At 36.9% G+C, this 27,281-nt stretch overlaps 1 protein-coding gene and 1 pseudogene across 3 annotated transcripts in view; one reads left to right on the top strand and one right to left on the bottom strand.

The window, feature by feature from the left end:
• Zfyve9 (zinc finger FYVE-type containing 9) overlaps nucleotides 1-27,281 on the bottom strand; it is a 234,470-nt gene that overhangs the window by 179,453 nt on the left and 27,736 nt on the right. The window lies entirely within an intron of this gene.
• LOC124096866 (superkiller complex protein 8-like) overlaps nucleotides 1-27,281 on the top strand; it is a 48,440-nt pseudogene that overhangs the window by 9,894 nt on the left and 11,265 nt on the right.

Here is a 27,281-nt window from a genome sequence, read left to right as displayed (position 1 = left end):
TAGTCTAGACTAATTACTGACTCTTCTATACTGTGCCTGAGGAACAGCTATAATGACTGCCTTAGGAGTCTATGAGATATCTTAGTATCCTTATGAAACTCCCCCCCCTTTTATTTTCCTTTTAACTTCAGTTGGTTGCCTTAATTTGTAACAAGTCTTAACAAAGATATTACAATAAATGATATAAATGGATTTAAATGACATCAAATTCATAGTTTCAACTTTAATAGGAAACTTAAATTTTCAAAAGTCAGACACTGACTCAAGATATTATATAGCCTATAAGTAAATAATAATAAAATAAATTCATGAGAAGAAAGACAGCCTTAGCCAGATCATTCTAGGTTGCAAAAATCAACAGGGTTTGCATACCACAAATTGCACAAAGTTATAAGAATATATGTAGACTTCAGTTTCTGGTCTGTCGTGCATACAACTTGGAAATCGGGGCTGGGATTATGGCTCAGAGGTAGACAGCTCGTCTAGCCTGTGCGAGGCCCTGGTTTCCATCCTCAGCACCACATAAAAATAAATACAATAAAGATATTGTGTCCAGTTACAACTAAAAAATAAAAAACTTGGAAATCACTACTCCAACCTAACAACAATGCAAAGAACTGAACAAACTGAAACATTAAACACTCTTCTCAGATCCAGTCATAGGGGAGACCCCACACTTTTGTGAGTTTTACCTTTGGGAGCTCAAACAATTTCTCACAATTAGTATCAAAGAAAAATCCCCCAGTGCTTCTGGCAGGGAGAAGGGAAAAAGAAACCATTTTGAAATAAGCCAGCATTCTGTCCTTAACCAGTTCTGCCCTCAAGAGAAATAATTTAACTAGAGCTTAACCCTGCTAGGGTCATATCAGTGCCTAACTGACCTTCTTGATCACTTTAGCCATCCTGTCTGCGACATCCTTTGCCCATGGAGGGGAGCATATGGAGGACGGGACTAAAAAGGTCCTGTAAAGTTCAGAGGCATGAAGGCTTGCTAAAAGACTGAGACTTAATCATAGGACTATGGAATGCTTTCCTTACCCTCAACAATTTATCATATTACTCAAGACCTATTTATACCTGTTTCTTTTACCTATACACAATATTCAACTCTCAAGAAAAAAATTATAAGGAACTCTAAAGGCAAAAAATATTTAAAAATAAAATAAATAAACACAGTTGAAGTGGCATAGCAAGCATAAAAACCAGACTCAGATATGGCAGGGATGCTGCAATTATCAAACTGGAAGTTTAAAAGTGTAGTTTTAATGATGAAATATGCTAAGAGCTATAAAGGTTAAAACAAATAACACGTAAGAACAGATGGGCAATGCAAGAAAGAGAGTAGACATTCAAGAAAAAATGACTTGGAAGGCTAAAGCAGGAGGACCACAAGTTCAAGGCTAGTCTCAGCGACTTAGCAAAACCCTGTCTTAAAATAAAAATAGGTAAATAATTTTTAAAAAGGCTGGGGATGAAGTTCAGTAGTAGAGCACAGCTGGGGTTCAATCCCTAGTACTACCAAAAAAAAAAAAAAAAATCCAGGAAAGAACCAAAAAGGATGCTAGAAATCAAAAACACCTTAACTAAAAATGAATAATACCTTTGATGGGTTTAGGAGACAACATGACTAAGCAAAGAATCTCTAGCTTGAAGATATCTCAATAGAAACCTCCAACCCTGAAAAGCAAAGGGATTTAAAAGAAAAACTTTTTTTAAAAATATATTTTTAGTTGTAGATGGACACATTATTTTTATTTATTTATTTTTATGTGGTGCTGAGGATCAAACCCAGTGCCTCACACATGAGAGGCAAGCGATCTCCCACTGAGCTACAGTCCCAACCCCTAAAAGAAAAACTTTTTAAAAATACAATATCTAAGGGCTGTGGGACACATATGAAATGTATAAATGTGTATAATGGAAAGGACAATAGAAAAAGGAATATTTGCACCAATAATGACTGAGAATTTACTCAAATTAATGTCAGATACCAATCCACAAATCCAGGAAGCTCAGAAAAAAACAAGCAGGATAAATGCAGAACAAACAAACAAAGCCCTACTCTGAGGCACAGCCTACTCCAAATACATAAAACCAAAGATTTTTCAAAGAAAATATACAGAAAATAGTCACACTTTAAAAACACCTTAGCTACAGAGGAACAAATACGAAGACTGTATCTGATTTCTCCTTAGAAACCATGCAAGAAAGAAGAGAGAGGAATAAAACATTTAAAAGTCTTCAGAGAGAAAAAAAAAAAAAAAAACACCAACCTAGAAATCTGTACTCGTAAATTTATCCTTTTAAAATAAAGGAGACTATATTAATAATCATTTTGAATGGCAATTGTCTAAATACACCAATCAAAACACAGAGACAGAGTGAATTAAGAAATAAAATCCCTTTGCTGGGGATGCAGCTAGGAGGTAGAACACTTGCTTAGGATGAGTGAGACTCTGGGTTCAATCCACAAAATCACAAAAAAGAAAAGAAAAAAAGGAGGGGCTGGGGATGTGGCTCAAGCGGTAGCACGCTCGCCTGGCATGCGTGCGGCCCGGGTTCGATCCTCAGCACCACATACAAACAAAGATGTTGTGTCCGCCAAATACTAAAAAATAAATATTAAAAAAAAAAATTCTTTGTTTAAAAAAAGAAAAAAAGGAGAGTCAAGACCCAACTATTGCTATCTACAAGAAACATACTTTAAATATAAAGACATATATAGGTTAAAAGTAAATGGATGTAGAATGATAACCATTCTAACACTAACCAAGAGAAAACAGGAAGGCCAGAGATGTATGCAGGTACTTGCCTAGTATACTCAAGGCTCTAGATTCAATCCCCAGCACCACAAAAAAAAAAAAAAAAAAAAAAGGAAAGAAAGAAAGAGAAAAAAAGAAGGAAGGTAGGAAGGAAACAGGAGTAGCGTAGCTATATCAGTTTCAGACTGCAAACCAAAAAATAAAAAATAAATAAAAAATTTAAAAAAAAAAAAAAAAAAAATATATATATATATATATATATATATATATATATATATATATATATCTCAGGGATAAAGAATGCTTTATATATGATAAAAGGGTCAATTCTTTAATACCAAAAATTCCTTGACATGTATTACTTCTACATGAGACAAAAACTAGAGACCTACAAGGAGAAATAGTGTCCATCTATTTCTGTCAAAAATTTACAGATTCAGCAGGCAGAAAACCAGTAAGGACAGAGCTGAACTTAACATTACCAATCAACTGGATAAAATGGACATCTACTTCACCTAATAACAGCAGAATACACTTTCTTCTCAAGTTTACATGAGACTTTCACCAAGACAGACCACATTCTGAGCCATAAAACATACCTAAACTTATTTAAAACAAAGTCACACAATGTTACTCTCAGATCACAAGGGAATTAAACTAGAAATCAATAACCAAAAGATACCTGGAAGCTGGGCATGGTGCCATACACTTATAATCCCAGCTACTCAGGAGGTAGAGGATTGAAAGTTCAAGGCCAGTCTGGGCAACTTGGTGAGGCCCTGTCTCAAAATAAAACTTGAAAGGACTGGGGATATAGCTGAGTAGTAGAGTGCTTATCTGGTATGCATGAGCCCCTCAGTTCAACCTCCAATAGCACACAAACACACACACATAAAAAGATATCTGGAAAGATCTCAAAATACTTGGATATTAAACAACACATTTTTTAAAAAACCCCATGGGTCAAAAATGAAAACTCAAAAAAATTTTAAAAATATTTTGAAATCACTGAAAGTAAAAACACAACTTATGAAAATTTGTGGGATGCAACAAAATCAGGGCTTAGAGGGAAATTTACAGTGTTAGATGTATATATTAGAAAAGAAGAAAGATCTAAACTCAGTCACCTAAGGATCTACCTTAGGAAACTAGAAAAAGGAGAGTATACAAAGTATTAATTAAGAGAAGAAAAGAATTACAGCAGAAATCAATGAAAATAACAATACAGAAAATGAATTTAAAAAGCTCATTCTCTGAAAAGATCAGTAAAATAAAACCTCTAGACAGGTTAAGAAAGAAAGGACACATTACTAATATCAGAAATGAAAGAAGGGACATTACTGTTGATCCTATAGACACTAAATGTTGAAAAATGAATACTATTAACAACTCTATGCCTACATGCAATGGACCATATGTTAGTCAGCTTTCTATTGCCATAACAAAATACCTGAGATAATAAAAGGAGGAAACATTTATTTTGGCACATAGTTTCAGAAGTTTTCAGTCCATTATGGCTTTACTACATCACTTTGGGCCTGTGGCAAGGCAGAACATCATGGTAGGGCCAAGCTGGTGAAGCAAGGCTGCTTACCTCATGGTAGCCAGGAAGCAAAGTGAGAGGAAGGAGGTAGGGTCACAATATACCTACCCCTTCAAGGGCACAAAACCAGTGACCTAACTTTCTTCCATTAAGCTCCACCTTCTAAAGTTTCGACTACCTCCAAGAGTACCATCTGAGAACCAAGCCTTCAACACACAAGTTTTGGGGAGAAATTTAATATACGAACAATAACAAACCAATTCCTTAAAAAACACAATCTTCTAAGCTCACCCAACGATAAATTTAGGCCTATATCTATTAAAGAAATTAAACCAATAATCAATAAACTTCAGAAACAGAAAAAAACAGACATGGATGGATTTGCTGATGAACTCGACTGAACACATAAGGAAATTATACCAATTCTCTACAATCTCTCTCAGAAGACAGAAGCAGAGGGGATATTTCCTGATTTATTCCCTGAGGACACCATTACCCTAACATCAAAACCAGATAAAGACATTACAAGAAAACTACAGACCAATGTCTCTTATGAATATAAATACAAAACACTAGCAAATTAAACCCGACAATGTGCTGGGCACAGAGGCACACATCTGTAATCCAGGTGACTCAGAAGGCTAAGGCAGAAGGATCACAAATTCAAGATCATTATCAGCAACTTAGCAAGACCCTGTTTCAAAACAAATATTTTAAAAAGGGCAGAGTATAGCTCAGTAGTAGAACTTTCCTGGGTTCATTCCAAAAAAGAAAAAAAAAAAAATGAACTGACTGAGGAGGCAATTAAACTGAGAGTCAATTAATACTGATACCACAAGAAGTTTGCTAAACTTGACCTTCAAAAATGAAAAAAAAAAAAATAGAGCAATTGCACATACAGATAACAGCATACTATTTTTCACTATCAGAAAGATATATTAGCAATCAATTTGCTTATTCAATTTGCCAATGTGATTGATTACCTCTAAAATGTTTAATAATTTTGCCACTTTTTCTTAATGAAATAATTTCATATATACACTTATTAAGTATATTGAAAGAAATGACTTTGGATAAATTAAAATCATTGCATCATTAAAGAAAAGAAAGAAAATGCATCCAATAATATGTAAGTATTACAAAAGGTGCAGCCAAGCTGTGTGGCCTTTGGCCCTTCATCTTTAATTAAAGAAATCAACCAGTAGTCTCTTGAAACAAGAGCAAGCCCACCACTGGTGATGCCATCTGGCTAGTTGCTTGAGGGGACAAACAGAAAGGAAACAGTGTTCAGAATCCCTGGATAACTGGTAAAGGTCTGATAATGGCATGATGAGAGAAGAACCTAGAGGGATATCAGCTAGGGGTGGTGTCTATGGACATTAACCACACCCTGACCATTGCTGCATCCAACACTCTTGATGCTCATTCATATTCATCTCTGGGACTTGGAAAACAGCAAACAGAAAAAGCCTATAGATGGATGGACTTTGGCCTTTTCTCCTGATTCCTAGTATCTGGCCATAGGAATTCATGTGGGTAAAGTGTGTAAAGTGGGGGGGGGGGGGGGGGCAGGCAGGATTTTCTTTGGATATGAGAGAAAAATTCATTCTTAGTATTGCATATATTCCTGATGGGAAATATCTGACCAGTAGAGTTATAAATGGAATTATCAATATTTTTGATATTGCAACTGGAAAACTTCTGCATACACTGGAAGGTCACACTTCATGCATCTGCTCCTTGTCCTTTTCCTGAACTCTCAATTCCTTATCACTGCTTCAGATGTTCAATACATCAAGATCTACTACCAAGCCAATTTGGCTGGCATGCTGCATGGCCATGCCTCCCAGGTATTGAACATCCAGTTTTGTCCTGAAGACACTAATTTTGCTTCTGGTTCATCTGACAAAAGTATGAAAATATGGGATGTTGGAAAGAGAATGGATATTCACACTCTCTTAGATTACCAGAATCAGGTCTGAAGACTAAAATACAACGGAAATGGTTCTAAAAGTTTGTGTGTTGGAGATGACCAGGAAATTCACATCTATGATTGTCCAATTAAACATCAATATCAGGCTGAGGTTGTGGCTCAGCGGTAAAGTGCTCGCTTAGCACAGACAAGGCACTGAGTTTGATCCTCAGCACCACATAAAAATAAATAAGTAAAGTAAAGGTATTAAAAAGGAAAAGGAAAAAAAATTGTTCAGTCAACAGGCTTCCCTTCCCCCTCTCCTTTCAGAGCAGCTGTGGGCGGGGACTTTCTACCTGGCTGAGGAGACCAATCAGAAGCTGACACGGCCAATCAGAAGCTGACATGGCAATGGACCCCAACCACCACAAGTTCCCGCCAACTAAAGCAATCGCCTAGTCATCTCACATCAGCCCTGACCAACCCATGACAGACAAGATCCCCCTAAACTTGGCAGGGCCAACCTGCTATTAGTAGCTGCAATTTAGATGGCCTAGGCCCTTCTACCTCCAGCTTCCCTTATTAGCACTGTTCTCGCCTCTCCTGCTGGACTCCCTGGCCCTTCATCCTTCACAGACCCGTGAACCTCACAGGGAGTGCCCCCCAATAAACCTTCTTTTGGTGCGTCATTCTTGTTCTGTGGTTCCTGATCTCCTGCGCCCCTTTCTGCTTCACAGACATTGATACTTTACAAACATCAATGTCCACAGGGCTAATACTGCGAAGAGAGTGTATAGATTGATCATGACATTCCTTCTTCAGTGCCTTTAAAAGAAATACACTGTAGCAAAGACTTAAATTTTGTAGATATAGTATAAAAATGTTTTATTGTAAGTGCTGTTCGTACTTAAACATAAATAAAGCATTCTTCATGCAAATAACAAAAAAGAATCATTATAGACCATAACCAAAAGAGATTATCCCTCACATGCAAAATTAGTTCAATATTTGAAAATCACATAATCCATCACTCAAAATAGGTTAAAGAAGAAACAACACATGGTCAGATTAATAGATGCAGGAAAAACTTTAGAAAAAAGTCCAAGACCATTCACCAAAAAAAAAACAAAAAAAAAAAACTCCCAGTCAACTAGAAATAGAGGGGAACTTCCTCAACTTGATAATATTTGTGAAAAAATATACAACTGACATCATATTTAATTATGAAACTCAAAGCTACTAAGATCAAGAACAAAGTAACAATGCTCAGCACTGCTTTTCAGCATCATACTGAAAGTCCTAGCTAATGCAATATGACAAAAATAAAAGATACAAACATACTAGGAAGAAATAAAACTGTCAGCTCACATACAACATAATCATATATGCACAAAATCCAAAAGAATCAACAAAATACTACAGGAACTAACAGTAATTATAGCAGGGTTATAGGATACAAGGTTAATACACAAAAGTCAATTGCTTCCCTGTACACAACAAATGAACAAGTAGAATTTGAAATTAAAAACACAATATCAATTATTTTAGGACTAAAAATGAAATACTTAGGTAAAAGTTTAACAAAATATATACATGAGGAAAACTAAAAGGTTCTGACAAACAAAATTAAAGAGGAACTCAATAAATGGAGAGCTATTCCATGTTGATGGACAGAAGGACTCAATACTGTCAAAAAGACACTTCTTTCCAACTTGATCCATAAATTGAATGCAATCCCAAAATCCCAGCACTTTATTTCACAGATATTGACAAACTGATCCTCAAGTTTTACAAAGATGCAAGAGTCACAGTAGCTAACATAGTATTAAAAGAGAACAAATTTGAAGGATTTTTCATTACCCAATTTGAAGACATGCTATAAACCTCCAGTAATCAAGATAATGGTACTAGTGTAAGAACAGAAAAGTCAATATAACAAAATAGCCCAGAAATAGACCCATACATATATAAGCAACTGAATTTTTTAAATACTTTTTTAGATGTTGATGGATCTTTATTTTATTCATTTATTTATATGTGGTGCTGAGAATCGAACCCAGTGCCTAGCACATACTAGGCAAGTGCTCTACCACTGAGCCACAACCCCAGCCCAGCAACTGAATTTTTTAAAAATATGTTTTTAGTTGTAGATGTTTGTTTATTTTTTTAATATCCATTTATTCTTTTAGTTTTAGGTAGACACAATATCTTTATTTTATTTTTATGTGGTGTTGAGGATCGAACCCAGCGCCTCGCGCATGCCAGGCAAGTGCGCTACTGCTTAAGCCACATCCCTAGCCTATTTATTTATTTTTTATGTGGTGCTGAGGATGGAACTCAGGCCTCACACATGTCAGGCAAGCACTCCACCATTGAGCTGTAACTCCAGACCCTGAATTTTTTTCTTTATTATTTTTTTAGTTGTCAATAGAGTTTATTTATTTATATGCAGTGCTGAGAATTGAACACAGTGCCTCATAGATGCTAGGCAAGCTCTCTATCACTAAGCCACAGCCACAGCCCAGCAACTGAATTTTGACAAAAGAACAAAAGCAATAAATGGAGCAAAAAAAAATCTTTTCAACAAATGATACTGAAAAAACCTTAATATTCATATATAAAAAAGATGAATATAATAATACACCAATAAAAATATGGAAAAATATTAATCTAGATGCAAGCTTTACACCCTTCACAAAAGTTATCTCAAAATGGAGCAGAGCTCCATGTAAAATGCAAAATTATTAAACTACTAGAGCAAAACACAGAGAAAAATGCAGATGACCTTAAATTCAGCAATGACTTGTTAGAATACATTAAAAAAAATATATAAGCCATGAATTTTAAATTTCCTAGTTGGGCATAGTGATACACACACATAGTTCCAGATCCTCTGGAGGCTGAAACAAGAGGATCACTTGAGCCCAGGAGTTTAAAGCCATTCTAGGCAATATAGCAAAATCTTGCCTCAAAAAAAAGAAAGAAAGAAAGAAAATCCCCCTGCCTTGGGAAAGGTTGTAGGGAGGGGAGATAGTGGGAAGTTAGATAATAGGTACCTATGTTAGTCAACTTTTCATTGCTGTCACCAAAATACCTAACATAAATAACTTTAAAAAGCAAAGATTTATTTTGGCTCAGTTTCAAAGGCTGTAGACCATGATTACCTGGCCCTGGCTTTGGGCCTGAGGGGAGGCAGAATATCATGCCAGAAGGAAAGCTGACTACTTTATGGCAGCCAGGAAGCAGAGTGAGTGAGTGCCACAAGGAAGGAACAGAGGACAAGACATAACCTTTCAGCACATATCACTAGTGACCCACTCCCTCTGATTAGGCCCTACCTTCCACAGTTTCCACCACCTCTTAATAGCCATCAAATTATGTATGGATTAATCCACTGATGAAGTCACAGACCTTATGATCCAATGAATTCCCAAAAGCCCCACTTCTGAACATTGCTGTATTGGGGACCAAGCCTTTAACACATGTGTCTTTAGAAGACACTTCATATCCAAACCATAACAGTACACAAACACAGACAGAATAAATTGTAGTGTTTTATAGAACAGTGGGAGAGTGTAATTCATAATAATCTGTTTCAGTAAGATTTTTTTGCTGCTGTGACCAAAAGACCTGACAAAAACTATTTTAGAGGAGGAAAAGTTTATGTGGTGTTCACAGTTTCAGAGGTCTCAGTTCACAGGTGGCTGACTCCATTGCTCTGGCCCTGAGGTGAAGCAGAAGAACATCGTGGTGGAAAGGTATGGAAGAAGAAAGCAGCTCATGACATGATAAACAGGATCGGAAAGAGACTACTCCACTCACCAGGAACAAAATAAAAACCCGAAAGGATGTGCCCAATGACCCACATCTTCCAGCCATACCCTACCAGCATCAACCTAATAAATATTTTATGAATATTGAGAAGAGAAGAGCTTCAAGGACTCCAAATGCAAAGTAGAGATAAGGAGATAGAAATGTTAGCTACCCTGATTTGATCAATATATATTTGTTATGGTTTAGATATGAGGTATCACCCAAAAGCTCACGCTCATGTGTGAAACAATGTAATAACATTTAAAAGTGAAATGACTAGGTTATGAAAGTCTTAACCTAATCAATGTATTAATCCAATGACATGGATTAACTGGGTGATAACTATAGGCAAGTAGAGTGTAGCTAGAGGAAGCATGTCACTGGAGGCATGCCTTTGGGGTTTATATTTTGTCCCTGCTAAGTAAAGCTCTATCTCTGATCCTCTTTACCATGTCATGAGCTGCATTCCTCCTCCACACCCTCTGGCATGATGTTTTCTGCCTCTTCTTGGGCCTAGAGCAATGAAATCGAACATCTATGGGGCAATACTGGAACTATGGGACACTTTGATATGGAATAAATGTATTTTGCATTGTGAGATGGGCCTGAGCTTTGGGGGGATAAGGGCATAAAGTTATAGTTTGGGTGTGAGGTATCCCCCCCCCCAAAAAAAGCTCATGTGTGAGACAATGCAGGAATGGTCAAAGGTGATATCATTAGATTATCAGAGTTGTAACCAAAGCAGTGGATTAATCCACTTGATGGATTAATAATTTGAATGGACTGATGGGTAGTAATTATAGGCAAGTAGGGCATGAATGGAGGAAGTAGGTCACCAGAAGTGTGCCCTTGGGGATTATATTATCCCTGGCTCCTTGCACTTATTCTTTCTCAGCTTCCTGGCTGTCAAAAATGGAGCAGCTTTCCTCTACCACACCTTTCTGCCAAGATATTCTTCCTCACCTTGAACCCTGAGCTATACAGTCAGCCAGCTATGGACTGAATCCCTAAAACTGTAAACCAGAATACACTTTCTTCCTCTAAACTGTTCTTATCAGAACTTTTGGTCACAGTGATGTAAAGCTGACTAATACAAATGGCAAACATGCATATGACCAAATGCTACATATCACATGTTATCATGAGAATGCAAATTAAAACACAAATCAGATATTAACACACACCTATTAGAATGGCCATAATCTAAAACACTGAGAACACTGAATGCTAGAGAATATAGCAAAATAGGAACTCTCACTCATTGCTATTAGGAATACAAAATGGTACAGCCACTTTAGGAGACAATTTGGAAGTTTCTTATAAAACCAAACATATTCTTACATCTTAGCCAACAACACACCCTTTGGTATTCACTCAAAGGAGCTGAAAATATATATTCATACAAGAAGCCACATACAGATGTTTATAGCATTTATTCATAATTGCTGAACTCGGAAGCAACAAAATGTCCTTCAGTAGGTGAATGAATAAATAAACTGAGGTACATCCAAACAATAGATAAGAAGAAATGAGCTATCAAATTATAAAAAAAACATAAAATATCCTTAAATGTATATTTCTTGGTGAAAGACACCAATCTGAAAAGCCCACATATTACTATATAATTCCAAAGTAAAAGACATTATGGAAAAGTTAAAACTATGAACATAGCAAAAAGATCAGTGGCTGTCAGAAGTTAATAGGGAGGGAATGATGAACAAGAAGAGTACACAGATTTTTAGGACAGAGAAATTATTCTGTATTATACTATTATGGTAGACACATATCATACTTTTCTACAAATACATAAAATATACAACACCAGGAGTGAACTCTAATGTAAACTATAGCCTTTGGGCAATAATGATATGTCAATGTAGGTTTATGAATTACAACAAAATATACTTCTTTGGTGAGGGATGTTGACAATGGGGGAGGCCATACATGTGTAGGGGCAAAAGGTACATAGGAAATCTCTGTATCTTCCTATCAATTTTGCTATGAACTTAAAATTGTTCTAAAAAATAAAGTCTACTAAAAAAAGAGTACATGTATGTGGTGAGCCGTGTTTGTAGACCGTTGCCGCCATTAGAAGATGGCACCGGTCTCCGTTGTGGATTTTGGTAAACAAATCCTTATTTGGGAGAGTTGGCGCGCTGTCTCTCAATACCCTATGAGAAAACGCCACGTGGCAGCTTTTGATTGGACTTGAGTAAGCTTTATTAGGCTGTGTGTGGGTGCGTGGAGACGAGAGCGCGCTTGAGAGAAGACTAGAGTTAAGGCCTGAATAAACCGCTGAAAGAAGAATCCTGTGTCGTGTTTTCCCTTGCCGGCGAAGGGTCGCGACAATTGGTGGCCCGCTCGGGGAACCGAATATTCCTCGAACCCAGGATCCAGAACTTTCAGCAGTCAGGGTGGTGCACCGGTAAGTTCCCAGGTAAAGTGGGAATCCGCAAGCTAATAGCGGGACGCTCCTCGGTAAAGAAAGAGAGAGCGGGGAAAAAGGACGCTCCCCTGTAAATAAGGAGAGAGCGGGGCTTTTGTACTTTCACTTTCTTTATAGCTCTAAAAACATTATGGGCGCTACCTCTTCAAGCCCAATTTTGTTGGCCCTAGATGGGTTGCTACGTTCAAGAGGACTTAAGGTAAAGCAGAGCACTTTGCAGATGTTTTTGAGAGAAGCTGCCGGGGCCGCGGCCGCGGTCTGGGCATGAGGATGGCGGTGGGCTCAGTCAAGATGCAGCCGCCGTGCGAGAACCCGGCCCTGGCCGCAGCGGTGGCGGCGGCGGACAGCGCTCTGCGCCGCAGTCCCAGCGCCCGCGAGCGGCCGCCGGCGTCGCTGCGGCCGCGGCTGAAGGACCTGCCTGCACTGCTGTGGAGCAGGCTCACGCTGCAGAGAAAGCGGAGCGCCGCCGGGGGCCGGGCCCGGACGGAGCCAGTGTGGGTTCCAGAACGCCTGACAAGAAGAGTCCCGACAAATACATCTGAGTTAAATATAACCACTTTGGCCATTACTTCCCAGGTGTTAATTCCGTTGTCTCCTTCTAATGAGACCTCTAATGCCACTCGTTTTAAGGCTTCTCCTCATTGCACCCCTGAGTATGGCTTCCCTCCTATATTTACACCTTGTCAAGATCACTCTTGGGAGAAACATCAGGTCGCTAAAGGTTTTTCCCTTTCCCCCTCTCTCAAAAGGTACTTGTATAATTCTTCCAACAATAATTCCTCTATAGGAGCGGGTTGGTCCTGGTTTCAATGGTTGATTTCCAATGAAAAGGGAGCCACAGCCGACATCTCCGCTTTGGCTCAATTACGAGGAGTCCAAAGTTGGCTGTTTAATGTTTCTGGCAGTACCCAAGACTCGGGGTGGGGTAGGAGACTCAAATCTATTTCACACAATGCACTATTAGGTAATGCAACGTTACCCTCTGCAGCAGTCTGTCTCCAATCTCCGTTCCTGTTTCTTTTGGCTAATGTTACATCACAGGGGATGCTTAATTGTTCTAATACTACCTGTTACTTGTCTGAGTGTTGGAATGGCTCCTGGCCTATGGCAGTGGTTATGAAAATTCCAACTTTTGTCCCGATCCCAGTTACTGCGGATCCAGAGTCATTTCCTATTGTTGAACTGATTAGAGCCCGTAGAGATTTTGGAATTACGGCAGCTATAGTGACAGCTGTGGCAGTGTCTGCTGCTGCAGCAGTTACAGCTGGAGTAGCCATGGCCAGCCAGGTTCAAACTGCTGCCACTATTAATCAGGTTATTCAACAAACATCCACCATACTTGAATCTCAAAGTAGAATTAATCAACACATTCTATCTGGGATTTTGGCTGCTAATCAAAGGATAGATCTGCTTCAAGCTCAAGTTGAGGAATTGTCTGACCTAGTACTTTTGGGTTGTATTGATCAACGTGCACATTTATGTATAACCTCTGTCAGATTTAATGATTCCAGGAATGCCTCCCGCATCATCGGGGAATATCTATCCGGAACCTGGTCCATGGAAGCAGAAAACTTGATCCAGTCTCAACTAACTCAGATTGCTGTTTTGAATAGCACCCGTGTCGAACCAGTGACTTTGGGTCAATTCACCAGTTGGCTATCCTCTGCCTTTTCCTTTTTTAAGGAATGGGTGGGAGTGGGCATTTTTGGTGCTATGTGTTGCTTCGGTGTTGTGCTTTGTTTGTGGCTTCTCTGTCGCCTTAAAACTCGCCACGCGCAAGAGAAGGCTATGATCGTACAGGCTCTTGCGGCCTTAGAAAATGGCATTTCTCCACAAATCTGGCTTGCACAGCTTAAATAGTGATTTCTGGGCATGGTCATTGCACCCCAAGTTATTTTCACATTGCACTGGGATTGACATGCCCTCTTCTTTATGCTCTCCCAGTACTGGATAGCCCTTGCACTCTGCAGGTCTTGTTACCATTGCACGCAGATGGGTTTCAGGACTGGTGTTTCTTCTCTGCTATAAAATCTATACCTTCCTCTGGGGCTTAGGGATAGTGTTGCCAACTTAATTTTTGTCATTACTACCAGGCTACCTGTGTTATCCTACTTCTTGCCGTCGTCACGATGCAGGATGCGAGGCAAGGCACTGCACTTGAGTGATCCCTCAATGGACCTCAAGGAAAGCATGTCCTATTGCATGCGGGTTTGACGTCCACGCCCCACCCTACGAAAAAAGGCGTCGGCTGATATGGGATCAGGTCTGGGGAAGGCGCCTCCTTAGAACTGAACCATACACTGCAGCCACTACTGCACAGTGGGATAGGACCTCTACTTTCGCCTGCATTGTTTTATAATAAGGAAGGGGGAACTGTGGTGAGCCGTTCCAATAGACCGTGGCCGCCATTAGAAGATGGCGCCGGCTTCCACTGTGGCCTGTGATAAACAACTCCTTTTATGGAGAATTGGCGCGCAATCCCTGACCACCCTATGAGAAAGATCCACGTGGCGGCTTAAGATTGGTATGCGGGAGGCTTTATTAGGCTATGCTTGGGCGCTCGGCGGGGGGTCGCTAGAAGATGATACATGAAACAAGGCCTGAATAAACTGCTGAAAGAAGAATCCTGTGTCGTGTTTTCCCTTGCCGGCGAGGGGTCGCGACACATGTAAAGAAGTGTTGTTAATTATAACTCACTAAATTCATCAATACAAGTAAAAATATTTCATATACTACTTTTTACCAAATACTGGGAAACTGGTCAAATTGAAAAGACTGTAATACTTGCAGTAGAATTAGGTACTATGTATGCTTCTGTCTTGAAACTTTTCTTGAGTATTAATGGCTTTGTATCTAACTTTTAACTACAACAAATTTGAGAAGAGCATAATCTAACTTGTTTCAGCCAAAACTTACAATAGCTGAGTTACATAAAAACAAGTTCATGTTCACATTTCTTGTATTAAGAACACTCCAAGAGGCTGGGATTGTGGCTCAGTGATAGAGTGCTTGCCTAGCATGTGTGAGGCACTGGGTTTGATTCTCAGCATCACATATAAATAAATAAAATAAAGGTCCATTGAAAACTAAAAATTATTTTAAGAAAAGAACACTCCAATATTATTTAATCACAACCCTCAAAAAAAAATCTATCTGCTCTGCCAGTTTAATGCCCTTTTCTTCTAAAAAGTCTTCAATTACCATCTCCATGGAATGATTCTCAGACTTCACTAAGTATTACCTCTCAAATTCCAAGGCCACAGTATCACCTACCTGATACACAATACTCCTCCACCCAGCTATTCACTAAAACTCACATTTCAAACAGTGAACCCTTTGCATTCAAGAGAAATTTTTGAGTGCTGGGGATTGAATGGGCATTCTACCACCAAGTTAAAAAACCCAGCCTTTTATTTTTTATTTTGAGACAGGGTCTCACTAAGTTGCCCAGGCTAGCCTCAAACTTGCAATCATCCTGTACCAGCCTCCCAAGTTGCTGGGACTATGGGACTGTGCCATCGTGCCTGGTTCAAGAGAAATATTTTCTCAAAGAGAAATGTCTACTCTCAAAGTCTCCCCATCACCTACCACTCATGCTCCCACTCTTCTGGCTTCTGTCTCCATCATTTGTGCTTCAAATCATTAATAATATACTGTTAAAATCAATGGACACTTTCTGGTCTTAATTTCATCTGACATCTTAGCAAATTCAATTAGAGTAAATGACAGATTCCTTTAGGAAATTCTTCTTCCATGACTCAGGTGACACCACAAATTCTTATTTTCTTCTGTTTCTTTTTATGTATCTTTCTCATCTCCATCCCTGCTCCTTTTCCTTGACCTAATCTTTAATGTTGAAATTTTCCAGAGTTCTATACTCAGTGCTCTTCTTTTCCTGACATATTGTTTTACAAGGGAATTCTACCTATTACCATTGCCTCAAACATCATCTGTTAAAAAGTCCGAAACTTCTTTTTCTCCACTTCAGACCTCTTCTCAGGGTTCTAAACCAATAAATTCAAATACCTACTTAATGTCTCCATATCTCATAGATACCTCATAAACTCAACACATACATCTACTCTCACACTAATTAATGCTGTTTCTTCTCTGTTTCCTATATCATCATCTACCAAGTTGCTCAGGCTATAGTCATTCTCTATCCTTAGATGCCAAATACATCAACACTCAATCACTTCCAATAATTAATGAAAACCCATTCACTTCTGTCTATAACCACTACCTCGGTCCAAGCCACTATTACCTCACACCTTAATTACTCTCCTTATTCAGATTCTCATATCTACTGTTATTATCTTCTCTTCCAATCCATTTCCCATTCAGCAGTTAAAGTGATATTTTAAAAAGACCTAATCACGTGATTCTTTTACTTTAGATTCTTCAGTTGTTTTCCACTGCATTTAAAATATAAAGATTCCTTACAGTGGACTAATAATGTCCTGCATAATTTAACACATGCCTGTCCCTCTAGCTTATTCTTTTGCCACTTTCTCTTTAGCTTGCTTCTATCTTCACTGACATCTTTTTGCTCCTGAAGAATTGGTGTTCATTCCCACCTCTGGTCCTTTACTCATGCTGTTCCCCCAGTTGTAAATTCATAATTAATACCACAATAACATTTAATTTCTTTCATTAAATGCCATGTAAGTCCTTCTAGGCTTCATGAATGTTGATGATGACCTCCAATTTACTGATCTAAATAATTTGTTTATCTTTATACTCTTGATTTCTCTATCATTTCCATCAAAATTCTTTAAAAGAACTCCTATAACATTTGCATTTCAACATCTAGTAGACTAATGATCCCATTAAAGATGATAATATACACTGCAGAACAGGGAGATAGATACAAAATAATAGGTCACTACACTGGAATTTTAAAATATATTCTATGATCTATTGTTATAATATATTCATGCATGTTACTTTGCATAGCATAGCATAGCATAATCATGTTAAATGATTCATGTCTACATATAGATGTGCCACTGCCTTTTATTATGGTGGGAAAAAAGTATATATTTAGAGTTAGCCAGCAGTACTCCGTTTAAGTGATCACAATTTTGTTGACAACATCCAAAACATCTTGAATATATGCCTTCTCTCCATCAGGCCTATTAATCTTGGCCCCATCAACATCATACAGCTTCTTCACAATTTGTTTGATCTAGTACTTGTTAGCCTTGACATTCATAATGAACATGAATATGTTATGATCTTCTATTTTCTTCATGGCAGACTCAGTGAGAAGCCAAAGAGAACTTGATGATGACATGATGGTCAAGCTTGTCTTTCCTGGGGGCACTCTTCATAGTATAGTCCTTCTCCAGAGCTGCAGTATCTTGGGGCACCAGAAGATGGTTGACATATAGAACTTTTGATTATGGCTGAAGACACTATTCAGCACTACAGCACCTTCTTAGTCCTCTAAGCCCTTGCTTTTTGTTGTTTGTTTGTGTTGCTGGGGTGCTAGGAACTGAACCTACACATGCCAGAAAACTACTCTATCACTGAGCCCCATTCTTTTGCTTTGACAATGGCTTTGGGAAGGGCAGGAGCTTCCTTCCTGGCTTTTGATTACCATCTTGGTGAAAAGCACCAGTTTTTTTATACCTGAATAGCATTCCATTAAATACATGTACTATAATTTAACTCTCATCCTGATCAATGAACATTCAGGTGCTTTCCATGTTTTTATATCCATAAACAATATAATGATTACTCTTGCACACGTATCATTACTCTTTAACATACAATAATTGGAGGATCTTGAGTTCAAAGTCAGCTTCAGCAACTTAGTGAGGTCCTAAGCAACTTAGTGAGACTCTATATCAAAATAAAAAATAAAAAGTGCCATGGATATGGCTCAGTGGTTAAGTGCCCCTGGCTGGATTCATTGCCTAATACCATTAAATAAGTAAATAAATCCCCAAAAATGGAGTTTGAGAGAAAGATGGTATACATTTCCATTTTTAAAACTATTGTCAAATTTTCTACTAAACATACTATTTATTTATTTTTCCTCCAAGGATATACAAGAATTTTTTCTTCATGCTCTTGTCACTACTGAGTAAATTCGATTTTTATCAGTTTCACAGGTGGGAAACAGAACCTGATTTTCTAATTTGTGTTTCTAAGTAAAAACTGGAAATCATCTTTCATATGATTACTGGCCTTTCTGCAAATTGCCTATAGATTTTAGATAGATAGACAGACAGATATGTTTACAGTCTTTGTCCCAGTTTACTGGTTTTTTTTTTTTTCCCTTATATGGAAGTCTCTCATTTTACATAGTCAAATTCATCAATCTTTTCCTTTTGGGCTCTGCCTTTAACATCATGTTTAAAAAAGTCTTCATCACACCAATATTATAAAAATATTCAACCATTTTCTCTTATATTTTCATGGCTACTTTTATTTGTTTCATTCTTTCATCACCTAAAATCTAGGATGTATTACTGAATGAGAAAAGCAAGTAACAGACCCTCAATATCTTTGCAGATAAAATACTTTAGTTCAACTGTGCATATAGAATTCTATCAGATACCATTGTTTTTATTGTTTTTTAATAATTATATGTAACACTGATGAGCACTTACATTCTCACATGATTACGCAGAATGCTTGTACATCATATACATGCTTCCATGTATATGTTTTCTTTTTAAAGATAAACATCAAGAAGTGAAGTTAATGAGTCATTATTATATGTCCTTTTTGATATTGACAAATTATGCCCCAAAATGAAATGCTTAATTTTTTTTAAATTGATTACCTTTATTCATTCATTCAACAAATATTTAAATGTTTTGTGTTTGTGTGATTCATGTCTACATATAGATGTGCCACTAGTCACTGATTTGAGGTTCAGCATACTGTATAATGATAACCAACCCAGGCAAAGGCACTGTTATAGCGATTAAGAATGCAGAATGTGGGCTGGGGTTGTAGCTCAGTGGTAGAGCACTCACCTAGCATGTGTGAGGCACTGGGTTCGATCCTTAGTACCACATAAAAAATAAACAAAATAAAGGTATTGTCCATCTACAACTAAAAAAAAAATTTAAAAAGAAAAAAAGAATGCAGAATGTAGACTCTAGGGGCTGAGGATATGGCTCTAATAGAGTATGCCTGGCATGCGTAAGTTTGACCCCCAGGATCCTACACATACACACACATACACACACACACACACACACAAAAAAAAAAAAAAAGATTACAGCCTCTAGTGACAGACTACAAGTATGAGATATTTGATTTGGGGCAAGTTATTTTACTGTTGTTTCAAGTTCCTTATCAATTAAAGAGTAATAGGATCTCCCTGGTATGACTATTAGGATTATTTTGCCTCCTGTATATTAATAAAGGAGGCAAATTACTTAAATTATTACTTAAATTTGCTATTACTAACTTTTATTTCTGCCAACAAGAGAGGTAAAAATAATATTTCATTACAGAATCATCATTTCCCTGATAACAAATAAGACTAAATACATTGTCTTATGACATTAGCTTTTTATTATTCCTCTTTTATGATCTCCTATTCAAATCTTTTATCTATTTTTTTATTTGTTGGGATGTTTGTATTTTTTCTTTTTCTTAATGATTCGTCAGAGTCTTTATATATCTTAGGTGTTAATTCTTTCACTGTTAAATATGGTGCAAATATTCTTCTAATATGACACCTAAGCTCTGAACCATAAGCAGTCAGGTTCTCTTTGTGACCAAATCACAATGATTATAGTATGGATCATTTTTTGCTAAGAGAATTTCAGGTCCTGCTTTCTAAAAGGTTTTAAGTACTTAAATTTACGGGAAGGCAGTAGGAAATATTAGGCTTCAAGGCAGTTTCTAGTTTACCTATTCTTATCTCCTAAATACCTGGTACAGGGTCTCCCTGGATGAACAAGTATATTTGAATACAAAATTTCCTTACTAGGTTACAAGGGCCTTGTGGACAAGCACAGTATCATCCTTACCTTTGTATCACTCCCACAATGCCTGCCTAACAATGCTTTTATACACAGAAAGCATTCAAATGTTTTTACTGAACAGATCATTATCTGTGAACATGCATAAAAATAGCTGAAGTAATCAATGTAAACCAAGCAATCCCTTTCTCATAAAAAGATCACACTCTGATTTGTAACTTCAGATAGTTCTGTACAGTCTAGTGTTGTTTAGGTCTCTTTGTCTTAAATTCCCTGTTTCAAATCTTTGTTCCAGAAAATAAAAATGTCCTTAGCAACTACTCTGCTCTGAACCTGTCTGGGTGCTGCTGAGACCATGTCCTGAAATCCTGCTTATGTTTTAGTCTCTCTCCAAAGCGTTTCCTCTCACAACATCATTTAAAAATGAGTACATTTTAGCACACAACTGTTTAGGTCTTCTGATTTTTTTTTTCTTTTTCTATATGCCCCGCCTAGTAAAACTGTGCTTTGCCAAATGCTGCTAGACTGTTTACTTTCCAGGATATCACTCTTGGTAAATTAGGCTTATAGTTTCATGTGAAATAATGAGACAGTGTAGTGCAATGGGAAATGTACAGGAATCCCTGAGCCAGGTAACCTGAGTTTGTATCCTGGCTGAGCCACTAACTGACTGACTAACTATATGACCTTAATATTTTTAAGGCTCAGTGACTCTATTTTCGAAGGGGGATAATAGCAATAATATTTAATATCAATAATATTTAACTTCCCTGGGTCACAACATTGTGTGTAAGGATTACAAAATAATTGAATTTATAGTGAATAATAATTTTACTATATGAAATGTGTCAAAGCCATTTTTAAACTGCTGCAGTTCACTGTGACTCATATATACATATAGATCGTTTTAATGAATCACTACCCCATTAAAGTTAAGTGAAAAAAAGTCTCTTAAGACAAGTGATTCTTTATGTAATATACATGTAACAATTTACTACTACTGGATCCAAAATCATTTAAGCATCTAAGTTATACTGAAATAAATTCCATTCACTGGTCACAGTATATAAGATGGGAATAAAGTTTTATTTAGTTATCAACAGTATTCACATATATAAAATTCAATCCACATTATACATAAGAATTAAAGCCAGAAGGGCTGAGGCTGTAGCTCAGTGGTAAAGCGCTTGCCTCACATGCGTCAGGCACAAAGCGCTGGGTTTAACCCTCAGCACCACATAAAAATAAATAAACAAAATAAAGGTATTATGTCCAACTACAACTAAAAAAAAAATGAAAAAAAGACATCTAGTAAAATTACTCCAAGAAGATATGAACTTATATGTACAAAATTCTAATGAATATACATACACACAAACACACACAACTATAAAAACTAGAAAATTCAACAGGTTTGCATGATACAAGAGCAATATACAAAAGTCAACTACACTGGGTGTGGTGGCATATGCCTGAAATCCCAGCTACTGAATCCCGGAGTCTGAATCAGAAGGATTGCAAGTTTGAGGCTAGCTTAGGCAACTTAGTAAGACCTTGTCTCAAAAAAAAATTTAAAAAGAGCTAGGGATGTAATTCAGTGGTAGAAAGATTACCTAGTAAGTGCAAGGCCCTGGATTCAATCCCCAGTACTGCCAAAAAAACAATAATAATAATTAACTATTTCTATACACTACCAATGAATCAAAAATGAAATTAAGAAAACAAATCAATTTGCAGTAGCATCAAAAGGAATACATAGGGAATCTAATGAAAAAGTACAAGATTTATAACTCGTAAAACTATGAAGCATCATTCAAGGAAGTTAAAGGAGACTTAAGTAAATGCAAAGACTACTTGTTCATGATTTGGAAGACTTAGCATTGTTAAAATGACCGTTCCCAAACTGATATACAATGTACGTAAAGATCCAAGGGATATTTGCACACAAAAATGAGTACACAAGGGCTGGGGATGTGGCTCAAGCGGTAGCACGCTCGCCTGGCATGCATGCGGCCCAGGTTCGATCCTCAGCACCACATACAAACAAAGATGTTGTGTCCACTGAAAACTAAAAAAATAAAATAAATATTAAAAAAAAAAAAAAAAAATGAGTACACAAATGTTCATAACAGCATTACTCATATAATCCCAAAGTAGAAACAATCCAAATGTCCATTAACTAATTAATGAATAAACAAAATGTGGTACACATAATGGAAATAATGGAATATTATTTAGTAATATAAAGAAATGAATTATAGGGCTGGAGTTGTAGCTTAGTAGCAGAGCGCTTGCCTAGCACATCTGAGGCACTGGGTTTGATCCTCAGCACCACATAAAAATAAAAAAATAAAATAAAGGTATTATGTCCATCTACAACTAAAAAAAGTAAATGAATGGTTGATACGTGCTACAACATAGATGAACCTTAAAAATAATATACTACATGAAAGAATTCAGGTACAGATTCCATTTACAAGAATATCTAGAACAGGCAAATTCACAGAGACAAAATAGACTGGGTAGTTGCCAGAGGCTAAGGAAATGAGGATAATAGAAATGAGAAAGGACTGCTAATGGATGCAGGGTTTCTTTCTGGAGTGATGAAATTGTTCTAAAATTAGTTACCATAATGGTGATGATAACTGCACAACTCTGTAAGTATACCCAAACAAGTATACCCAAACATACCCACTGAATTCTACTCTTTACACAGGTAGATTTTATGATATGTTCATATATCAATAAAGCCATTTTTTGAAACAACAATTAAAATTAGAAATAACTATAATTCTGATATATCTAACATTAACATACCTGCTCTGCTATCAGTCAACAATATAAACTACTGGAACTAGTCTTCAACTATAGGAGAGAACATTAGCAATCAATCCTCTCACAACATATAAATTCATTTTAAGAGCAATGAAAGTATTTTTGTACAAAATTACAAAATGATGATTAAAAATTTAAAAATGAATCATTTTTTAAAACATTTATCAAATGCCAATTATAACTGCTAAATAAACAATTTTATTTTTAAAACAAGGATTTAAAAGTGCTTTTACAATGCTCTATATTAAAACTTCCAACTCAATAAGTAGCATATTTTGTTTACTTGGTAGCATATTTGTTTGGTTTTGCTAATCAGTCACTAATACTCTAAAAGAGCTAAGCAACAGAATTTTAGATATTCCTCAACAATCATTTCCCAGGTTTATAATTTCATTAAAATACCTATACCAGGGGCTGGGGTTGTGGCTCAGAAGTAGAGTGCTCGCCTAGCACGTGTGAAGCCCTGGGTTCAAGCCTCAAAACCACATAAAAATAAATAAATAAATAAATGCAGATACTGTATAGGACTAAAAAATAAATAAATAAATAAATAAATAAAAAGTAGGTATTGTGTCCAACTACAACAAAAAAAAATAAAATATTTTTAAAAAATACCTATACTAAATATCAATAATTTTGTTGGAATAAGACTTTCAATGGAAATTTACAATCTATTAGCAAAGTGTGACAGAAAAGTTGAGAAGAGTTGCCTAGTGGTGATCTACCCCCACCACCACTAGGGATTGAACCCAGAGGTGCTTGACACTGGGCTACTTCCCCAACCCTTTTTATTTTTTATTTTGAGACAAGGTCTTCCTAAATTGCCTAGGCTAGCCTTAAACCTGCACTCTTCCTACCTTGGCCTCCCAAGTCACTGGGATTACAGGCATGCTCCACTAAGTACAGTTGCCTAACTTCTTTTTACCTGTTTTTTTTTTTTTTCCTCCTTCTAAAGGAGGATAATAAAAATATCTGCTCATAGGCTGGGGATTAGATCAGAGGTAGAGCACTAGCCTAGCAGGCGCAACTGCATGGGTTGGATTCCTATCAACACACACATACACACACACACACACACACACACACACATCTGCCCTAACATTTTGATTGTTATGAAAGTCGAAACAGAAAGCACTTCCTCCTAAATGAAAAAGCAAGACTAGTAGGCATTAAATTAAGAAATACCTCGTAAGAGGTGTTGCGGGGTACAAACGGAAGATAGTGCTGAACTGGAAAAGGAAACTAAAATGTTCTACTCCTGAACAATAACAACAACAACAAAAAAAAAATGGTGTATGTCATTTGCAAACTTTCTTACTGATTCTTTTAGAAGTCCTCTAAATCTAATGGGTTATTTCAATAACAATTATCCTGGATGCTATAGTTTGGATATGAGGTATCCCTGGAAAACTCACATGTGATACAATGCAAGAAAGTTTGGAGGATAAATGATTGGGTTATAGTCTTATCCTTATCAGTGAGTTAATCCCTGATGAGATTAATTGAAGTGGTAGGGTACGTAGGGCTGGAGAGGATGGGAATTGGGGCGTGGCTTTGGGAATATACTTATATCTGGAGAGTGGAGTTTCTCTCTCTGCTTCTTGACCACCATGATGTGAGCGGCTTCCCTCTGCCATACACTCTGCCTTAATGTTCTGCCTCACTGCGAGCCTAGAGGAATGGAGCCTTAGTCCTTGTGTGGACTAAGACCTCAGAAACCGTTGAGCCCTCAAATAAACTTTTCTTCCCCAGTTGTACTGGTCAGATCCTTTAGTCATAGCAGTGAAAAAGATGACTAAACCATTGGATACTTGGGGACTGGGGATATAACTCGGTTGGTAGAGTGCTTGCCTCACATGCACAAAGCCCTGGGTTCTATCCCCAGCACCATACACACAAAAAAACCACTGGACAATCAAAGAACATTTATGCTAATACATTAAATATATGATACAGAATCCTTCCACCTCCCTCCAAAAAAAAAAAAAACCTGAAAAGTTAACTTTAGAATATTTTTCCTTGGAACCTTTTAAGAAGTCACAATGTCATGTTGACCTGTTTAATGTTTTTTTTAAATACTACAAATAATATTTGAGCAAAAGTTAATACTTGCTCCAACACCATACTTTGCAAACTATAATAAGAACACAATGCCAGAGAGGCATCCACACTTGTCATTAAAGAAATATTGAAAGTACAAATACGGAGACTACACCTAAATACTAAATAAATACAAATAGAACCATGAAATGACCTAATTTAAAGATTCCAGCTAGAAAGTTGTATTCCAAGGATAAAAATTAAATCACCTGAAGGAAAAGCTCTAACAATGAAGAAATTCTGAAAAAAATGCTCAGATTTTTCAAAAACTTTAATATATCTTCTGGTCAATCTTTACAATAAAAGACCACCCATAGGGCTGGGGCTGGGGCTGGGGCTCAGCAGTAGAGCACTCACCTAGCGTGTGTGAGGCCCTGGGTTTGATCCTCTTTAAAATCATCCAGTATAATCAATTTGGAGGCTAAGGGAAAACAACTCAATAAATGCATATGATTATGATGCTTCAAAGTGGGGACAGGGAAGCTACACCTAAATACTAAAAATAAAATAAAGTTCATAATTCAAAGCAATTTGCAGAACTCCATCCACAACAAGTGTTACATACTTTATAGGAATAGAAAGTTTCCTTTCCTTAGACACTGGCAAATTTTATGAACAGAAGAAAACTCTGTTTTTATACAGTTTATTAATTCATCCAAACATATATCTACTCAAACATTTATTTAATGATCATCTACTATGTACACTCAAGAGCTGTTTCTGAAGACAAGAAACTTCCAGCCAAATAAGAGGCAGGCCAACAATACAATATAATCCATGATGATGGATACTCAGATATACAGCACTTAATTCAGCTAAGCAAAAGCTGAAAGATCAAAAGAAATATTTGAGATGAATGCAGACTCTAAGGACTGCTGCATAAATCATATTTTTAACGATCTCATATTAACCTGCCTTAACTGGTCTTTTGCTGTTAAAGTCACATATGCAAAGAACCAACTTTTTGTTTTGTCAATTTTTTCAATTGTTTCTTTTGTTTCGATTTCATTGATTTCAGCTCTGATTTTAATTATTTCCTGTCTTCTACTCTTTGGGTGTTGATTTGTTTTTCTTATTCTAGAGATTTGAGATGTAGTGTTAGGTCATTTATTAACTTTTTATTCTTTCTTTTTTTATTTATTTTTTTTATTTTTTTAGTTATCGGCAGACACAGAATCTTTGTTTGTATGTGGTGCTGAGGATCGAACCTGGGCTGCACGCATGCCAGGCTAGCGCGCTACCGCTTGAGCCACATCACCATCCCCTTTTTATTCTTTCAATGAATGCGCTCAATGCAGTAAACTTTCCTCTCAGTACTGCTTTCATAGGGTCCCAAAGATTTTTATATGTTGTATCAGTGTTCTAGTTTACCTCTAAGAATTTTTTTATTTCATCCTTGATTTCTTCTACTATCCATTCATCACTCAATAGTATATTATTTAGTCTCCATTTGTATTTTTAATTTTATCGTTGATTTCTAATTTCATTCCATTGTGGTCTGATAAAAGGCAGGGTATTCTCTCTCTCTCTCTCTCTCTCTTTTTTTTTTTTTTTTTTTTTTTATTTACTAAGAGTTGCTTTGTGGCATAGGACATGGTCTATTTTATAGAAGGAGTCTTGTGCTGCTGAGAAGAAAGTATATTTGCTCGTTGATGGATGAAATATTCCATGTATGTCTGTTAAGTCTAAGTTTTTTATTGTATTGTTTAGTTCTATAGTTTCCTTATTTAGTTTTGTTTGGAAGCTCTGTCCAGTAGTGAGAGAGATGTGTTAAAGTCACCCAGTATTATTGTATTGTGGTCTATCTGACTCTTGAAATTGAGAAGGGTTTGTTTGATGTACATAGATGCTCCATTGTTTGGGATATAAATATTTATAATTGTTATGTCCTGCTTATATACACTTCCCTTAAGAAGTA

This window comes from Marmota monax, unplaced genomic scaffold, assembly GCF_021218885.2.
Source record: "Marmota monax isolate L192 unplaced genomic scaffold, Marmota_monax_Labrador192_F-V1.1 WCK01_AAM20220418_F8-fsc00023, whole genome shotgun sequence".
Classification (NCBI taxonomy): Eukaryota; Metazoa; Chordata; class Mammalia; order Rodentia; family Sciuridae; genus Marmota; species Marmota monax.
This window is presented reverse-complemented; position numbering and strand designations above follow the sequence as displayed.